Below are 15,877 nucleotides of genomic sequence, written 5' to 3' on the forward strand. Positions count from 1 at the left end.
TCAAAAAGTTGCATTAAGGGAGTAAAAAGTATGCAATTTTTCACTATGACCATCATTTAGGATGAAATAAATGATGGAGATTGTACTTTACAGCATATTTTTCTTCGGTATAATTCAGAACGCGAATCTTTGCTACATTTCTCTACTAAATTTTAAGCTGAATCTTTGATGTTATTACATCACTAGACTTGAATAAACATTCCTCATCATTTTCTTCGAAAACAATGCAATTTAATATATCTAACTGGATAATGCTTGGTGAGTTATTACTGACCAACTATTAAGCCCTATCTTCTGTAGAATAAAGCCTGCACACTTAAGAATCCGTACACTATCAACCGGCTGCAGCTCAAAAACGGTTTATTCTATTTTGTAGGAAAAATATGAAAAATGCAGTTTTTAATTTTTTAAGATGAAATTTTGATCTGATTGTGAAATTCGTGCCATTTTCTTCTGCACAAACCAATGATCGTCGACACTTGCGAATTTCACAGCTTACGGGTTGGTATTTCCACAAGAAACAAAATTATATTCATCAAAGATATGCTCAAAACAAGATACGACATTAAACTCTTGACAAATATGGTTCACAAGACCATAATTAACATATAACCTTATTGCACATAACATAAGTGGAACTCTGGCTCAAAAAGGTGATCCCTTTCCGATTCCATACGCTGGTATACAGCGCATCGAAATGTCAAATGCGTTATAGCATTATTGCCATACATTTTTCAATGCTGTGAAGTTAAACAAAGACCTCATAGATCTAGACTGGCAATCCGTGGAGATCTAAGATAGGACATAAATTGTGATGAAACTTTGTAAACTCAAGTCAAAATACGTTTTCTAGCCTTAAATATAAAGGGATATCGATATGTGAAACGTGGATGTGTTATTTCAAAGATTTCAATGGATTTATGACAAAATGAATAAGTGGATTTTCAGCAGCTAGTTTTGCGCATGTCTCAGATGCCAATCTTCGTTCCTGTATTCTCTGCCAATACTGGAATACTGGTTGGATCAGATGTTTTTTGTTTACCAAAATAAATGACAGTTCGATGCCCCTTGAGAAAGATATAACAGTTTTGCGTGCTGGAAAAGGATGCAACTTTTTCCTTCGCTCTGTCTATGGAGTTCCGCTTATGTTATGTGCTTATTGTCTATTCACGCTATATTCAAAGCATAATTTTAAACTCAAAGTAATTTTCCATGAAAAAATATTTCCTGGGATCGTTTTTTGAATCTACAATTCCCTAATTCAAGTGGCCTAACATAATTCATACCGAAACCTGGATTATTTTTGGAATTATTAGCAGTTTTCCCGCACAATAGTGAGAGAGTAACAGTCATAAGGTTAACTCCTGCTCATAAACCTAAAATTAGATAGTTTTCATGGAAGAAACACTTAAAACCATATGGATAATGAAACTATAGATGTAATTCTATGATCACAAATAAAAAACTTCTGAGTAGATTCAGTTTTATTAAAAATCTTCGTTAGATATTTCACGCCATTAAAAGACATCAAACGAATTTCGTCAGCAATTGTCCTTACAGCTTTCGAGCCATGATTATTCATATTGTACTGCGTCAAAACATTGGTTTCTTGTATACACTCATTGCACAATTATGGGTCACACACAATTATTAGTCACTTTCCACTTTAATAGATAAATACTAATTAATTGCAAGCTTTTGTTAGCTGTTATTATTTTTCGCACATAAGTTGATTTGTTTTGTGTCACTATACGTATCGCACACGGGCTTATACATCAAAACATTCATATTTTCAATATTTTTTTGTTCGGCGCAAAACTAGCTGTCAAAGTAACGCTTCGATTGTGAATATCGGATAGTGCGTGCGCTGCTTTCGTAAGCTCTGTAAAAGCGAGCTTCAGTGATTTTCATGTGCGAAATGGTATCGTCACCAGAACAAAGGTATAATTAACGTTCTAAATGTAGAAATTCATGTGACTGCAGCCAATTAAAGCTTATTTCTGGCAAAATTTAAGTGACTCATTATTGTGCCAAGGAACACCGAAAATCACACAATTATGGGTCACTTTTTGTGCAGCATTATATTGACAGTTCTGCGTACATGGGCATTGCATACTTTTAGGCGTTTATCAGTGGTTGTGTTGGAGATTTTGACCCAATTTTGAAAAATTGATTCCAAATCGTGAAAACACGCTTCGTTAAGAGGTTTGAGACCAGTTTTAGATTCTACTATAGTTGATCTATCGAGAATAAGTGATCATTCATTGAAAAAATAGACAAAACATTATTTTTGAGCCGATTTCTCTTAAGTGACCCATAATAGGCAACAAATTGACCCATAATTGTTACACAGCCAATTTTGACCCATTATTGTGGTTTTCATTATTCACCAACATTTTAGTAATTTTCACCGCCTAAAGTGAATTTTACAAGCAGATTTTTATTTAAAACAATAAAGAGGGGTTTCACTGATCAGAATATAAAATAAAAATAATGAATGTGATATTTTTGTATGAAAAACGATTCATATTATGAAATGGTTGTTCCTTGAGTGACCCATAATTGTGCAATGTACTTGTATGTTTACTTGTATACTATTCATAGAGTATTCCCGTATGCGTATTTGCCGAACTCAAGTTTATAAGATAACAATTTTTTGACCTTAAAAATCTGTGGAAGCCTTTGATTTTCCATAAAACCCTTCGAAGGCTTACCATACCCAAGTAACATTTTAAGTTTTGTTCGGCTCTATAAGAGATCTTCATGACCAATTTTATAAAACTTGCAATAAAACTGATTTATACATCAAAACCTCTTGATAACCTCTTAAAGAGCATCTTCCGGCTAAGTGGACTACTCTCGGAGAGGTTTTGCAAACCGTATTAAGAGTACCAATAAAACTGTTTTAAAACCTAGTTGAAAAATTTTCCGTTTTGAAAAGATGTTATGATGATTGTTGTTGTTTTCTTTTTTCAACAAAAACTATGACAGCTCAAGATGCAGAGAAGCTTCTTCGATGGCACGTAAAGTTCAGGAGGACACCATTCGGAAGTAGAAAGCGAACATTTCAAAGTAATATTTTAGTAGTTATTGTGTTGGTATAAGCTTATGCGCATTCAATTTTACCGTGGATATTGGGGTTGCAGAAACATAAAATGAATGCGATTCGAAAATGGTGAATATTATCATCTTGGAATGAAACAAATCAATTTATTAATTTAGCAAAACAGTCTCGAATCACAAGAAAACTCAGCTGAGAGAGTTTATTTATGTGAGCATGTTATGCAAATGGCGGCAAACTATCAATTAATTGCTTATTTGAGCAAAATAAACTATTTTCTATTCACGTCAGCTAATTCTTCAATATGGCGACGACCATAATTAGCGAATATAAAACGAAAGCAAGTTTACATTTATGATGAGCGCAATAAACCTAGCAGAGTCGTAGTTTCTGCTTTTCCACCAACAGATGTCGTTACTAAGCGAACGGATCGCCATCTGTTGAGCGTTTGAACAGTTTTATTGTGGTAATAATAAAAGCCAGAAGGTTTACATATCGGAGAGTTTTGTTTACTCTTGAAATCTGGCGTTATGGATATCTTCAAGTATAATATAAAACATTTCATCAATGGTTTTAATAAACGTAGTCATACAACTGTGTGTTTTAATTATTGCTGTAATAACACCCTGATAAAAATCAAACAAAACGAATCAGCAATGGAATTGTTACTTGGGTAGCTCTATTGGCAGTTTTAAAACACCGATGGAATACTTTACCTCCCTTAATCAACAATCATCATACCTAAAACAATTCTGTACTGTGGAGTGGGCCTGGTTGGAAGGTTAGAACACATGACTATCACGCCGAGGACCTGGGATCGAATCCCACTCCCGACAAACTCGCAAATATGTGAGTTCTTCCTTCGGAAGGGAAGTAAAGCGTGGGTCCCGAGATGAACTAGCCTAGGGCTAAAAATCTCGTTAATACAGATAAAAGAAACTCTGTACTGCGTAATTGGTAGGTTTTGTAATTTTATATTCCTGCACAAATCTTGAATCTAACGATGATTGGTTTTTGCTCAACTTGTGCAAAAAAAAAACTGGCACTATTTACGAATTCAGATCAATAGTTCATCTAAAAAAATAAAAACAGCCCACAAACCACAATAGATAAGCTTCAACTGCTTCTAACAACACTTTTTTCCAAGTGAAACCGTTTTTGATCTGCAGCCGGTTGAAAGTGTATCGATTCTAAAGTGCGCAGGCTTTAGTATTTGATTCCAATACATTGAAAAGTTCATGAAAATTCAAGTTATGTAAGTTAAGTAAGTGGAAAGTTATGTAGAATTTTGAGCAATCGGTTTTTATTGCGGTCCAATGGATCCCGCTTCAGTTACACAATGAAGGAAATGTTCTATAAGTTTATATTTTTCCTACATTGTAGAATAGCTACTGAAAGCTATGGAAAAAACTGATAACGATTTTATAAAAATACAAAAAAGATATCGCATAAACAAGTTGTCCGTTTTATAAATTAAGGACTGATAAGCATACTCTAGTATGTCTCCTTTCTTGTAAATTGGGCATACGAGGCCATCCAATGATGGGCAATGCTTCATCTTCCTATATCATATTACACTAAAACCCCAGTTTACGCTCACGTAAGTTGGGGGAAGCGGGTTTTGGAAATTAGTGCGTAAATTGAGGGAGTATTTTTCCGTTTCAGAATTAGTTTGTGAATATCGAAATTACAAAGTTCCTAACCTGTGAAAGATTATAAGTTATTTAGTTACAATCAATAATTTAGCAGTTTTCCTATATTCAGTATTTCCCAACATACGGTCATGAGCCAAACGAATTTCTCAAGAGCCAAAGGTGTGAGGACGAAGTGAAAAGGTTGTTTGGATTCTGCATTTCAGGTATGTAGTATGTACTAATCACAATGTAGTTGTATTGCAAAAATCAGTGGTTCCCAATCGGAGGTAACGGACCAAATGCATTTCTCAAGTACCGAAAGTGCTAAGAGAAGTGCAAATGTTTTTCGGACTGATCATCTAAAGGATCAGTATCTCTAATATAGATATATTGAAAGAATCAATGATTTCCAATCTATGGTCACGGACCTCGTAAATATCTCAAGAACCCCAAGTGTGACAACGAAATGAAAATATTTTTCGGATTCTACGCCTTTGGATCAACTTACTTGTACATAGACCAGTGGCTCCCAATATGACGTCACGGACCACGGGAATTTCTGAAGCATTGGAAGTGCTAGAAAGTATTGTTCATCTCAAAGAGCAGTATCTTTAATACAGATGCATTTCAAAGATCAGTGGTTTCCAATTATTGGACACGGGTCACGCAAAATTCTCAAAAACTATAAATTTGAGGATGAAATAAAAATATTATTTTTTGTTCATGCCCACGGAGCACTGATTACAATACAGTTATGATGCAAAACTCAGTGGTTTCCAACCTGGGTTCATGGACCAAGAAGAAGTGAACATGTTTTTCGGATTGATCATCTCAAGAAGGAGTATATATAGATGTGTTGCAAATATCAGTGGTTTTCAATTTATGTCTCAGTGTCATTTCAAGGGTTCTCAGAGGGATACAAGCAAAGTTCCAGGGGGTATCAGGAGTATTTTAGGGGGTCTCAGTGTTATTTCAGGGGTTCTCAGGGTGTTTTAGGGGTCGCAGGCCGTATCAGGAAGTCCAAGGGGCGTTTCATGGGTTTGAAACGCAGAATCTTAAAAAAAATCGCACCTCCTCGGACTTTCGGTTCTTGTGAAACCAGCATGGCCCGTGACCCTATCATGAGAACCACTGAGATTTACAACGCTTCTTTTTTTGTAATAATTGTTTCTTGAGGCGCAGAATCTGAAAACCATTTTTACTTTCTCATGTCACTCTAGATTTTTAAGAAAGTGACATGGTCCGTGACCCTTGATTGAAGACCTCTGAGCTTTACAACACCACTTTATTACAATTATCGCTCCTTGAGATATAGAATCCAAAAAGCAGTCACACCTTCTCCTCGGGCTTACGGTTCTTGGCCTGAGCTTTGCAACACCAATTAATTGTATTAAGTGCTCCTTGAGACGCAGAATCTGAATACCATGTTCACTTTCTCATCGCACTTTAGGTTCTTTAGAAATTAGCATGGCCCGTGACCCCAGATTGGAAACCTCTGAGCTTCACAACACCACTTTATTTCAATTAGTGCTCCTTGAGATATAGAATAGAAACAGCATTCACACCTTCTTCTCAGACCTTCGGTTCGTGCGAAATTGCAATGCCACTATAATGTGATAAATGTTTCTTGAGACGCTGAATCTGAAAACCTTTTTCACTTTGCAATCGCACTTTCGGTACTTCAGAAATTAGCATGGCCCGTGGCCCCTGCTTGGGAACCACTGATCTCAAGATTGGGAAGCACTAAATTTTGCAACACTACTGGTGGTAGTACTCTTTCAGACGGACAGTTTGAGAAACAACTTCAAATTTCCATTATATGTATCACATGTTAGTTGTTCCCGGATATCTACCTAGAACCCCAATTTACGTCCTTTCCCTTCCTTCGTTTTCCGGTCATACGCAGGCCTGAGTGACCTCTGCTGTACCTACATAAGAAGTCATCTCCATTCTACTCGGTCCATGGCTGTTCGTCTCCAGTTCCGCACTCTGCTAAGGGTCCGTAGATCGTCCTCCACTTGATCGACCAACCTAGCTCACTGCGCACCACGTCTTCTTGTACCGGTCGGATGACTCTCGAGAACCATTTTAGTCGGGTTGCTATCCGACATCCTGATGACGTGACCCGCCCACCGTAGCCTCCCGATTTTCGCGGTGTGGACGATGGTTGGTTCTCTCAGCAGCTGATGCAGTTCGTGATTCATTCGCCTTCTCCAATTCCTGTCTTTCATCTGCACTCCATCGTAGATGGTACGCAGCACCTTTCGTTTGAAAATTCCAAGGGCGCGTTGGTCCTCTGCACGTAGAGTCCATGCTTCGTGCCCATAGAGGACTACCAGTCTAATCAGCGTTTTGTAGATAGTTAACTTCGTGTGACGGCGAACTTTGTTCGATCGTTATTTCTGCGGAGTCCAAAGTAAGCTCGATTTCCTGCCAAATTGTGCCTCTGAATTTCTCTGCTGGTGTCGTTGTCGGCGATCACCAGTGAGCCCAAATACACGAATTCTTCTACCGCCTCGATTTCATAACCGTCGATGGAAATTCGGAGAGGCGGGCGCGGTGATTCCTCCCTAGAGTCACCATCATATACATTGTTTTCAACTCAAAAATGACTAATCCGATTCGCCTGGCTTCATTCTTTAGTCGGATGTACGTTTCCGCCATCTTCTCAAATTTTCGAGCTGTAATATCAATAGGGGGCGTCCATAAATTACGTCACGCAAAAATTGCCCATTTTCAACCCCACTTTTGTATGAGACGTAATTTATGGACATTCCCATATCATCAGCGAAACCATGTAGCTGAACGTACTTCGTGAAAATAGTTCCACGCGTGTTTATCCCCGCTCTTCTTAATACACCCTCTGAAGCAATGTTAAACAGCTAGCACGAAAGCCCATCACCTTACCGTAACCCTCTGCGAGATTCGAAGGGACTCGAGAGTGTCCCTGATACTCGAACTACGCACGTCACTCGATCCATCGTCGCCTTGATCAATCGTATCAGTTTATCCGGGAATCTGTATTCGTGCATAAGCTGCCATAGCTGGTCTCGAACGATTGTATCACACGCCGATTTAAAATCGATGAACAAGCAATGAGTGGGCACGTTGTATTCGCGGCATTTCTGCAACACCTGGCGGATGGCGAACATCTGATCCGTTGTAGCGCGTACATCCATGAATCCAGCCTGATATTGCCCCACGAACTCTCTTGCAATCGGTAATCGACGGCGGCAAAAATTGGAGAGAGTATCTTGTAGGCAGCGCTCAGTACGCCCAAGGAGCGTGAATGGGGGGAATGCTATTTGGGAATTAGTGCGTAAATGGGGGGCGGGGGGTGGTCGTAAATTGAGTTTGGTGCAAATAAAGTGAGAGTAAATTGGGGTTTTAGTATGTAAGAATCAGGTGGAATTATTGATGTAGCTGCTTGTGTCCACGCTTTTGAAATTCGACCGGGATCTCGTTTTCTTAACCTCCAGTGCACAATGGTCCGAATCCACGTTTTAGCAGGAAAAAAATCCGTATCTCTGTTTTCGTTAATTTTAGGCATTTGGAGTCGTCAGAGAAGTTGTTTGAATTTGTTTGCTGCATCTTTTCCAAAAATTTTTGATTAGGGTAGTCCTCGTCTTAACTCAAATCTGGAATATAACTTTTAAATTTCAAGTCATACGCGATCGAGTTCTTCAGCAAAGTTGTAGGCAATGCTATTTTGAGCAACTTTGCCGAATACGCCGTTTATCTAGCTCTTAATTTGAACATAGTAGGTCAATTTTAAGTTTTGGCTTAGGGTGAGCCCCCCAAAAACGGTCTTTTCGCAATAACTTTTTTATTTGATTTTTTTCGAAGATGTGAGCTTCAGAGCATTTGAAGAGCAAGTAATGACGCATATTTGTTCTGAACATTGCATGTTGCTAGGTCTTGTCTTTCAAATGTTATGGGCAATTTTGACTTAAAAACAACGATGTCTTCAAATGCTTATATCTCATGGAGCTGGTAAAATAAAAAAAGTTCCTTAAGCGGCATTTGGAAGGTCACATATAAAGCCAAATGTGGAGCAAATATTACAAGAACGTTATTTTTTAAATTGGAATAAATCGACTCCAAAAATCCCCTTAAAAAATCGAAAAACTACTTATAACTCATACAATTTTAAAGATAGAGTCAAACTGTCTTCGGAAAAAATGTGGGTTTTCACCATACCTAAAAGTTTCCCATACACTACTTTTTTGTAAAACGTGAAATAAAAGCTTGAAATTGATAATTTGTTTTTAAAGAATATAATCGTTCTGATTTTCTAGAAAAACATAGCATGTACCCCCCTTTTTTAAACACATTTACTGGAACTTTATTTAGCTAGTCGAATTTTTACAAAAACACATTTACAAACAATTTAGAACAAACTCTAACGAATCAACGGAAAGATTGTTACTGGCATCTAAAATAAAATTTATGTATGTAGGGTATCGCGCCACTTGGGCGGTGGCTTCTATATTCGTCTGTTTTCCACTATAACTCAGTCAATTTTGAACCAACTGACTTGAAATGTTGTACACGGGTAGATACTATACCCATCTCACCACATTTCAAAAGCTGTGTCAATTGGTTCAAATTTGACTGAGTTATAGTGGAAAACAGACGAATATAGAAGCCACCGCCCAAGTAGCGCGATTCCCTAATAAATATCTTTAGCGCCTGATACTTCCTTCTGCTGGCAACGTTTTCCAGTTCTGGAAACCGGAGGTCGTTGAATCTAATCCTCCTACCTAGAGTTGTTTCCAACCTTGGTCGAAGATGTCTCCGCAAAGCATTTTTTCGCCGGCATGCGGTAAATTTATGCTCTAGATCGTCGATGCTGTTGGGGCATTGTTGACACATCGGGCTATCTGCTCGATTCTGGCGACCCCTAAGAATCAAATTATCAATTTCAAGCTTTTGTTTCACGTTTTGCAAAAAAATCGTGTATGGAAAACTTGTAGGCATGGTAAAAACCTACATTTTTCCCGAAGACAGTTTGACTCTATGTTTGAAATTGTATGAGTTATAAGTAGTTTTTTCAATTTTTAAGGGGATTTTTGGAGTCGATTTATTCCAATTTTAAAAATAACGTTCTTGTAATATTTGCTCCAAATTTGGCTTTATATGTGACCTTCCAAATGCCGCTTAAAGAACATTTTTTATTTTACCAGCTCCTAGAGATATAAGCATTTGAAGACATCGTTGATTTTAGGTCAAAATTGCCCATAACATTTGAATGACAAGACCTAGCAACGTGCAATGTTCAGAACAAATATGCGTCATTACTTGCTCTTCAAATGCTCCGAAGCTCACATCTTCGAAAAACATCAAATAAAAATGTTATTGCGAAAAAACCGTTTTTGGGTGGCTCACCCTAAGTCAACACTTAAAATTGACCTACTTTGTTCAAATTAAGAGCTAGATAAACGGCGTATTCGGCAAAGTTGCTCAAAATAGCATTGCCTACAACTTTGCTGAAGAACTCGATCGCGTATGACTTGAAATTTAAAAGTTATATTCCAGATTTGAGTTAAGACGAGGACCACCCTAATCAATTTTTTTTGGAAAAGATGCAGCAAACAAATTCAAACAACTTCTCTGAAGACACCAAATGCCTAAAATTAACGAAACCAGAGATACGGATTTTTTTCCTGCTAAAACGTGGATTCGGACCATTGTGCAGTGTTGATCCACTGCTTAAACGTCGTCAACTATATTAATCCTGTTCCTGGGTGCACCTTTATTTCTATAATTCAACAAATCTTCAAAGTGCTCCTTCCACTTGACTGTCACCACCATTGTTCTGTCTATCAGTAACTTTGCTAGCCGGTCATTGCACATTGCACTGGCGAGTTTTTATGCCGCGCACCAATAGACAGTTGCGTAAAACCTCCGTATATCCTTCCTATCCTTGCTTTCCTGCGCTTTATTAATTGCACTCTCTTCGTGTTGCCGTTTCCTACCACGATGCATTCGCTTCTTTTCTGCTCTTGGTAGATACCCTATATCGCACCATGTTGAGCCCGGCAACGGCCATTCGACTTCTGGCGGCAATCTTCACAAGCTTGGTGCTTCATTGTTCCTGAAAATGCATCTCCGATGATTAGCGAGGCTCTCATTAAGGGTATGCATTTCGTTTTGTTTCGATTCGCAATATTTCGCATCATTAACGTGGAAAGTACATTCTGACGTTGATATTTTTTAGTCAAACTAATTGATATCTTTGATGTGACAAAGAAAAACATTGTGTATTTGTTCATATAAGCGAATAAAATCGAATTTTCGAGTCTCGTGCCTAAAGTTAGGGAATGGCGAAATTTGGATGCTACTTCAAAGTAGAGTTGACTGATATGCAAACTTTTACCATTAATATATGGGTCATTCCTCGCCAAGTGACCGACCGCTTGCAATCGACCATCACGGATTTGAACCAAATTTGGCTGAAACATAAACAAATGGTAAAAGAAAAAATCCAAATTTTGGTGCCGATCGGATCACCCCTCGGCCCGTGGCAGCACCCCTCGTTTTGGCCGATATGAAAATTATCCTCTCTTTCTTTTATTTTTATCATTGAAACGATTGCACTTACACATTTTTGACCTTCGGCTTTTTTAAAGAAAACCGTTCAGGGAATCCAGAAAAAATATTGTTTTTTTGATACAGTGTTGCCAGATATCATATTTTTCAATTTTGAATCTAAAAATCGATTTTTCTCAAAATACGTATATTTTGATTTTAAAAGTTTTGATTCCATCGTGTCTATCAGACGTTTTTCTATCGAAAAAGCTTAACTCCCTGAGGTAATTTGCGTCGTTCCTGAGATATAGCGTTTTTAAGAAAAAATATTCATTTTTTTCATATAAAGTATCATATAAAATCAGGTGTAGTTTATAGATTTCGTAAAAAAAAACATTGTTCGATGCCAAATAATCACGTTTTGTGCTGATTTGAACAATATCGAGTATAAAAATGATTAAAAAAATTGTGACAGTGTTGCCAGTTTACCTTTTTTATTATACCATGAAACCTAACCTTCAAGTGCTTGACAATGCACAGGTTATTCTAAAAAATCGCACCATGTGTGTTGCAAGATGTGTGAGCAAGATAAAAAAAAACACATCCTCTCTAACGACCCTGTTGTTGACCTATTCTTCACAAACAAACAGACGTAACACCTAGAAAAATTTTCGCGAAAATCCATCGCCTAGTTCACACTAGGTGAAACGTCTAATGCTTAGAAAAATGATGTGCGCACCTCTGGTTGTGAAAGCTACAACTATAAAGGTTTAAAAAGATCGTTAAAACCGTGGTATTTGGATTTTTTTTTTCCAATGTTACGTCTGTTTGTCTGTGTTTTCTTGTTTATGGTCCTATCTGATAAAATGGCCCGATAATTGACTGTTATTGTTAGTTTGATAGTTAGCAATAGAAAAATTGGTTTATTGGAAAATATGAGGATAAATTGTTAAAATATAAAATGTATCTATTGTGAAATTCATTTCAATTGTCATTTTATTTATTTCAACGATATTGTAGATGGAAGTGTTGCCACACATGTCATTTTTATTGTAAACATCTAATTTACACGAAAGCTTTCGTAAATAGATAACACCAAATAAAAACAAATGATTTCTGTTTTTTATACATACCGAGCACATTTGGCAACACTGCATGAGTATGAGCATAGATGGCAACACAATTCATAATTGCTACTCCATGGTTAATCGCAGCGAACGATTGTCACTTTAGTTTGTGTGTTTGCTTATCAGCGACGACAGCAGCCACTTCGATCACTCACCAGCATTCTTCACCATTCGCCATTCATTCATTCGCTTGCGATCAAAACTGCGACGAACGGCAACGAATATCCATGTCCAGCAACTTGCGCATGGCTTTCCACTGGTGATGGGGTTGCGTGGTTGATCACGACAATCCGTTTGCTGCATCTTTCTCGATTCGATTCAGCAAAGAGGAGTGAATATGAATGGAGTGAGGCGAATATACCGATCCTTAATATGATACAATACATTGTCGATCTGGGAGTCACCTATAATTGATCGAACAATCGATTTGATTTATCGGAATTAACCTTCGCGTATAACCGATCTCTTTTCCATGCAAAAAAAGCCTAAGAAAAGTAGGCTCTCGGGAGCAAACGCCACTAATCCATTTGACTCAGAAATTTTTGTTCATTCTTCGCCACGAAGAACAAACAAAAACTCGTACCATATGCAATCACATCAATAGACAACACAATACTCAACACTGTTCTTCACTTCTCTGCCCGGGACAATAAAGGACATGATCTATTATTTTGCAATCCAGTAAGAGTAAACGCAATGCTAAGCATCCAGCACCTATTGTTTGCATTTCCGCTATTCTAGCATACTTGGCAACACTGCTGTAAAATCAATCAAAAGATATTTTTACAGGGTTTTTATAAGGAGTTGGACCTTCGAATATAAAATAAAAATATTGAAGTCTGAGCTTACAGTTGCGCGACGATTCGTAGTATCTAATATTATCTAATTCCAAAGGACATCATACTTCATATTTTATCATAGTCCATATTTTCAGGTTCAGCTTCTGAAATTAGCTGTGGGTCATTGAATGTAGTTATATCGAAATTACATTTTCAGCACTGTTGCTTATAAATTCACTCATCAAATGTTTTCCTGAATAAAATTTACGTCGATGTTGCCAAATGTACTAAACCTAAATAAAAAAATACTTTTGGCTTGTTAATTAGATTTCATACTAATGTTCTAGTAAAATAAAGATTTCTACAATAAATATTACATATTTGGCAGCACTTCTGTTCAGCTCATGTTAAAATATATTAAATTTGTTTAGAATTGATGATCTGAATAGATAAATTTTTTTAGTTCAACAGGTTATGCTAGTCCATTACGATAGACTCATGATTGATGAACTGGCAACACTAACATTTTTTTAATCCTTTTTATACTCGATATTTTTCAAATCAACACAAAACGTATTTATATGGCATCGAACTATTTTTTTTGCGAAATTTATAAACTGCACCTGATTTTATATGATACTTTAGGCCGTTACAAATATTTATTTCACTTTTTGTCCCACCACTCTTTGGCTGGTCGAGGGGGGGGATAAAAATAATAAAGCATTTAATATGAAAAATATAAAAAACTCATGGGATTTGTTAAAGAATTTTTAGCAAGACTCGATATTTTGATAAACATTTTTTTATCTGCCCCCTCAAAATGCTATTTTGAACCAAAAATTTTTGGAGGGGGGGGGGGAGACAAAAAGTCAAAAATAAATTTGTATCAGCCTTATATGAAAAAAAAATGAATATTTTTTCTTATAAACGCTATATCTCAGGAACGACGCAAATTACTTTGGGGAGTTAAGCTTTTTCGATCGAAAAACGTCTGATAAACACGATGGAATCAAAATTTTTAAAATCAAAATATACGTGTTTTGAGAAAAATCGATTTTTAGTTTTAAAATTGAAAAATATGATATCTGGCAACACTGTATCAAAAAATAATATTTTTTCTGGATTCCCTGAACGATTTCCTTTTAAAAAGCCGAAGGTCGAAAATGTGTAAGTGCCATCGTTTCAATGATAAAAATAAAAGAAAGAGAGGATAATTTTCATAACCGCCAAAACGAGGGGTGCTGCCACGGGCCGAGGGGTGATCCGATTGGCACCAAAATTTTGATTTTTTCTTTTTCCACCTAAACAAATGTTTCAGCCAAATTTGGTTCAAATCCGTGATGGTCGATTGCAAGTTTTCACATTTTCTCGGTCACTTCATATGGAATGACCCATATGCTATTTTATGAATAGAATGTAGTGAAATATTAAAATAAGACAACTTTTCACCACTATCATGATATGTATAATTCGAGATTTCGTGAAACTTCGTAAAATTCCGTGGAATATGCACGCATATCCTTTTTTCCTCCCCTGTTGGGGAAATTTAGCAATGCGTCTAATAAGCTGAACTTTTGTGGCATGAAATAAGTTTTTGCAACTCGGCACTGTAAAATTCAAGTTGATACTTGCCGTTTCGGTAAGGTAACTGCCTACTTTTCCGCTCGATGCCAAACAATTGCATTATGATTCATAATGCAACTCATATCGGTTGCATTATGAATCATAATGCAATTGTTTGATTGGCAACCTCAGCCTGACCTGAGTTTCCACAGCTAGAGCTTGAAAAACTGTGACGGTTATAGCACGGCTTGCTTGATCCAAATTTTGTGTCTAGCAGGATGGAGCACGTGGCCGTTCGCATTCAATCAAAGCGAATCACGATAATATTGATGGGAACGGCAAGCCTCGTTGGATAAATATACAACTCGTGCTGTAAAAATCATCATTTTGCAACTCGTTCCATAAATAACTATATCCTTAGAACTTATCCTTTATGTAATCAGGGGCTTCCCGTTCGTTAGTTCGCCTCATCTGCTTCCCGATCACTATGAAGCCAACTCCACATTCTGCTTTATCGCCATCGCTGTAGCAGATGTGGTATTTGATTTGAATGAAGTGTGGATGACTGGTTCCATTCTCGCGTATTGCAGTTTTGGACCAGTGTGTACTGGAGAACCGTGCTGTAGATATTCCGGAAGGTGGAAGCGCAGGAGATTAAAATCATGCACTAACGTCCACCATTTTGTTACCAAGATATTGGAAGCTTTCAACATTCTCCACTGCTTGCCCAGCTATGTACCGTGAAGCTGGAAGGGTTGACCGTGTTTACATCCAACGATATGTTCTTGTTGATGTTGATGGTGAGACCTGCCGCTGGAGAGCGTTCAGCAAGATCATCGAGTTTACTCTGCATATCAGAGCACCGGTGAGCTAAGAGAGCAACGTCATCAGCCAGTGCGAAGTCATTTGTGCTCCATGGTAATGGGCTGCCATAGCAACCCACCATTTGAGTAACGATCAATCGCATCTACCAGGATCTTGCCGATTACAATGAGGAACAGTAGCTGTGATAGTATACATTCTCACCTCACTCCTGCAACGACCCGGATGGGACTGATCTTGTTTGAACAAGACACTGTTGTGCAGTACTCTGCACGAAAATGCTTGAATAGGTCGATGATTTTCTCAGGGACAGCCTTGTGACTGAGAGCTCCCCACATATATTAGGGATTGAGACAGCCG

Source organism: Aedes albopictus, chromosome 2 (assembly GCF_035046485.1).
Source record: "Aedes albopictus strain Foshan chromosome 2, AalbF5, whole genome shotgun sequence".
Classification (NCBI taxonomy): Eukaryota; Metazoa; Arthropoda; class Insecta; order Diptera; family Culicidae; genus Aedes; species Aedes albopictus.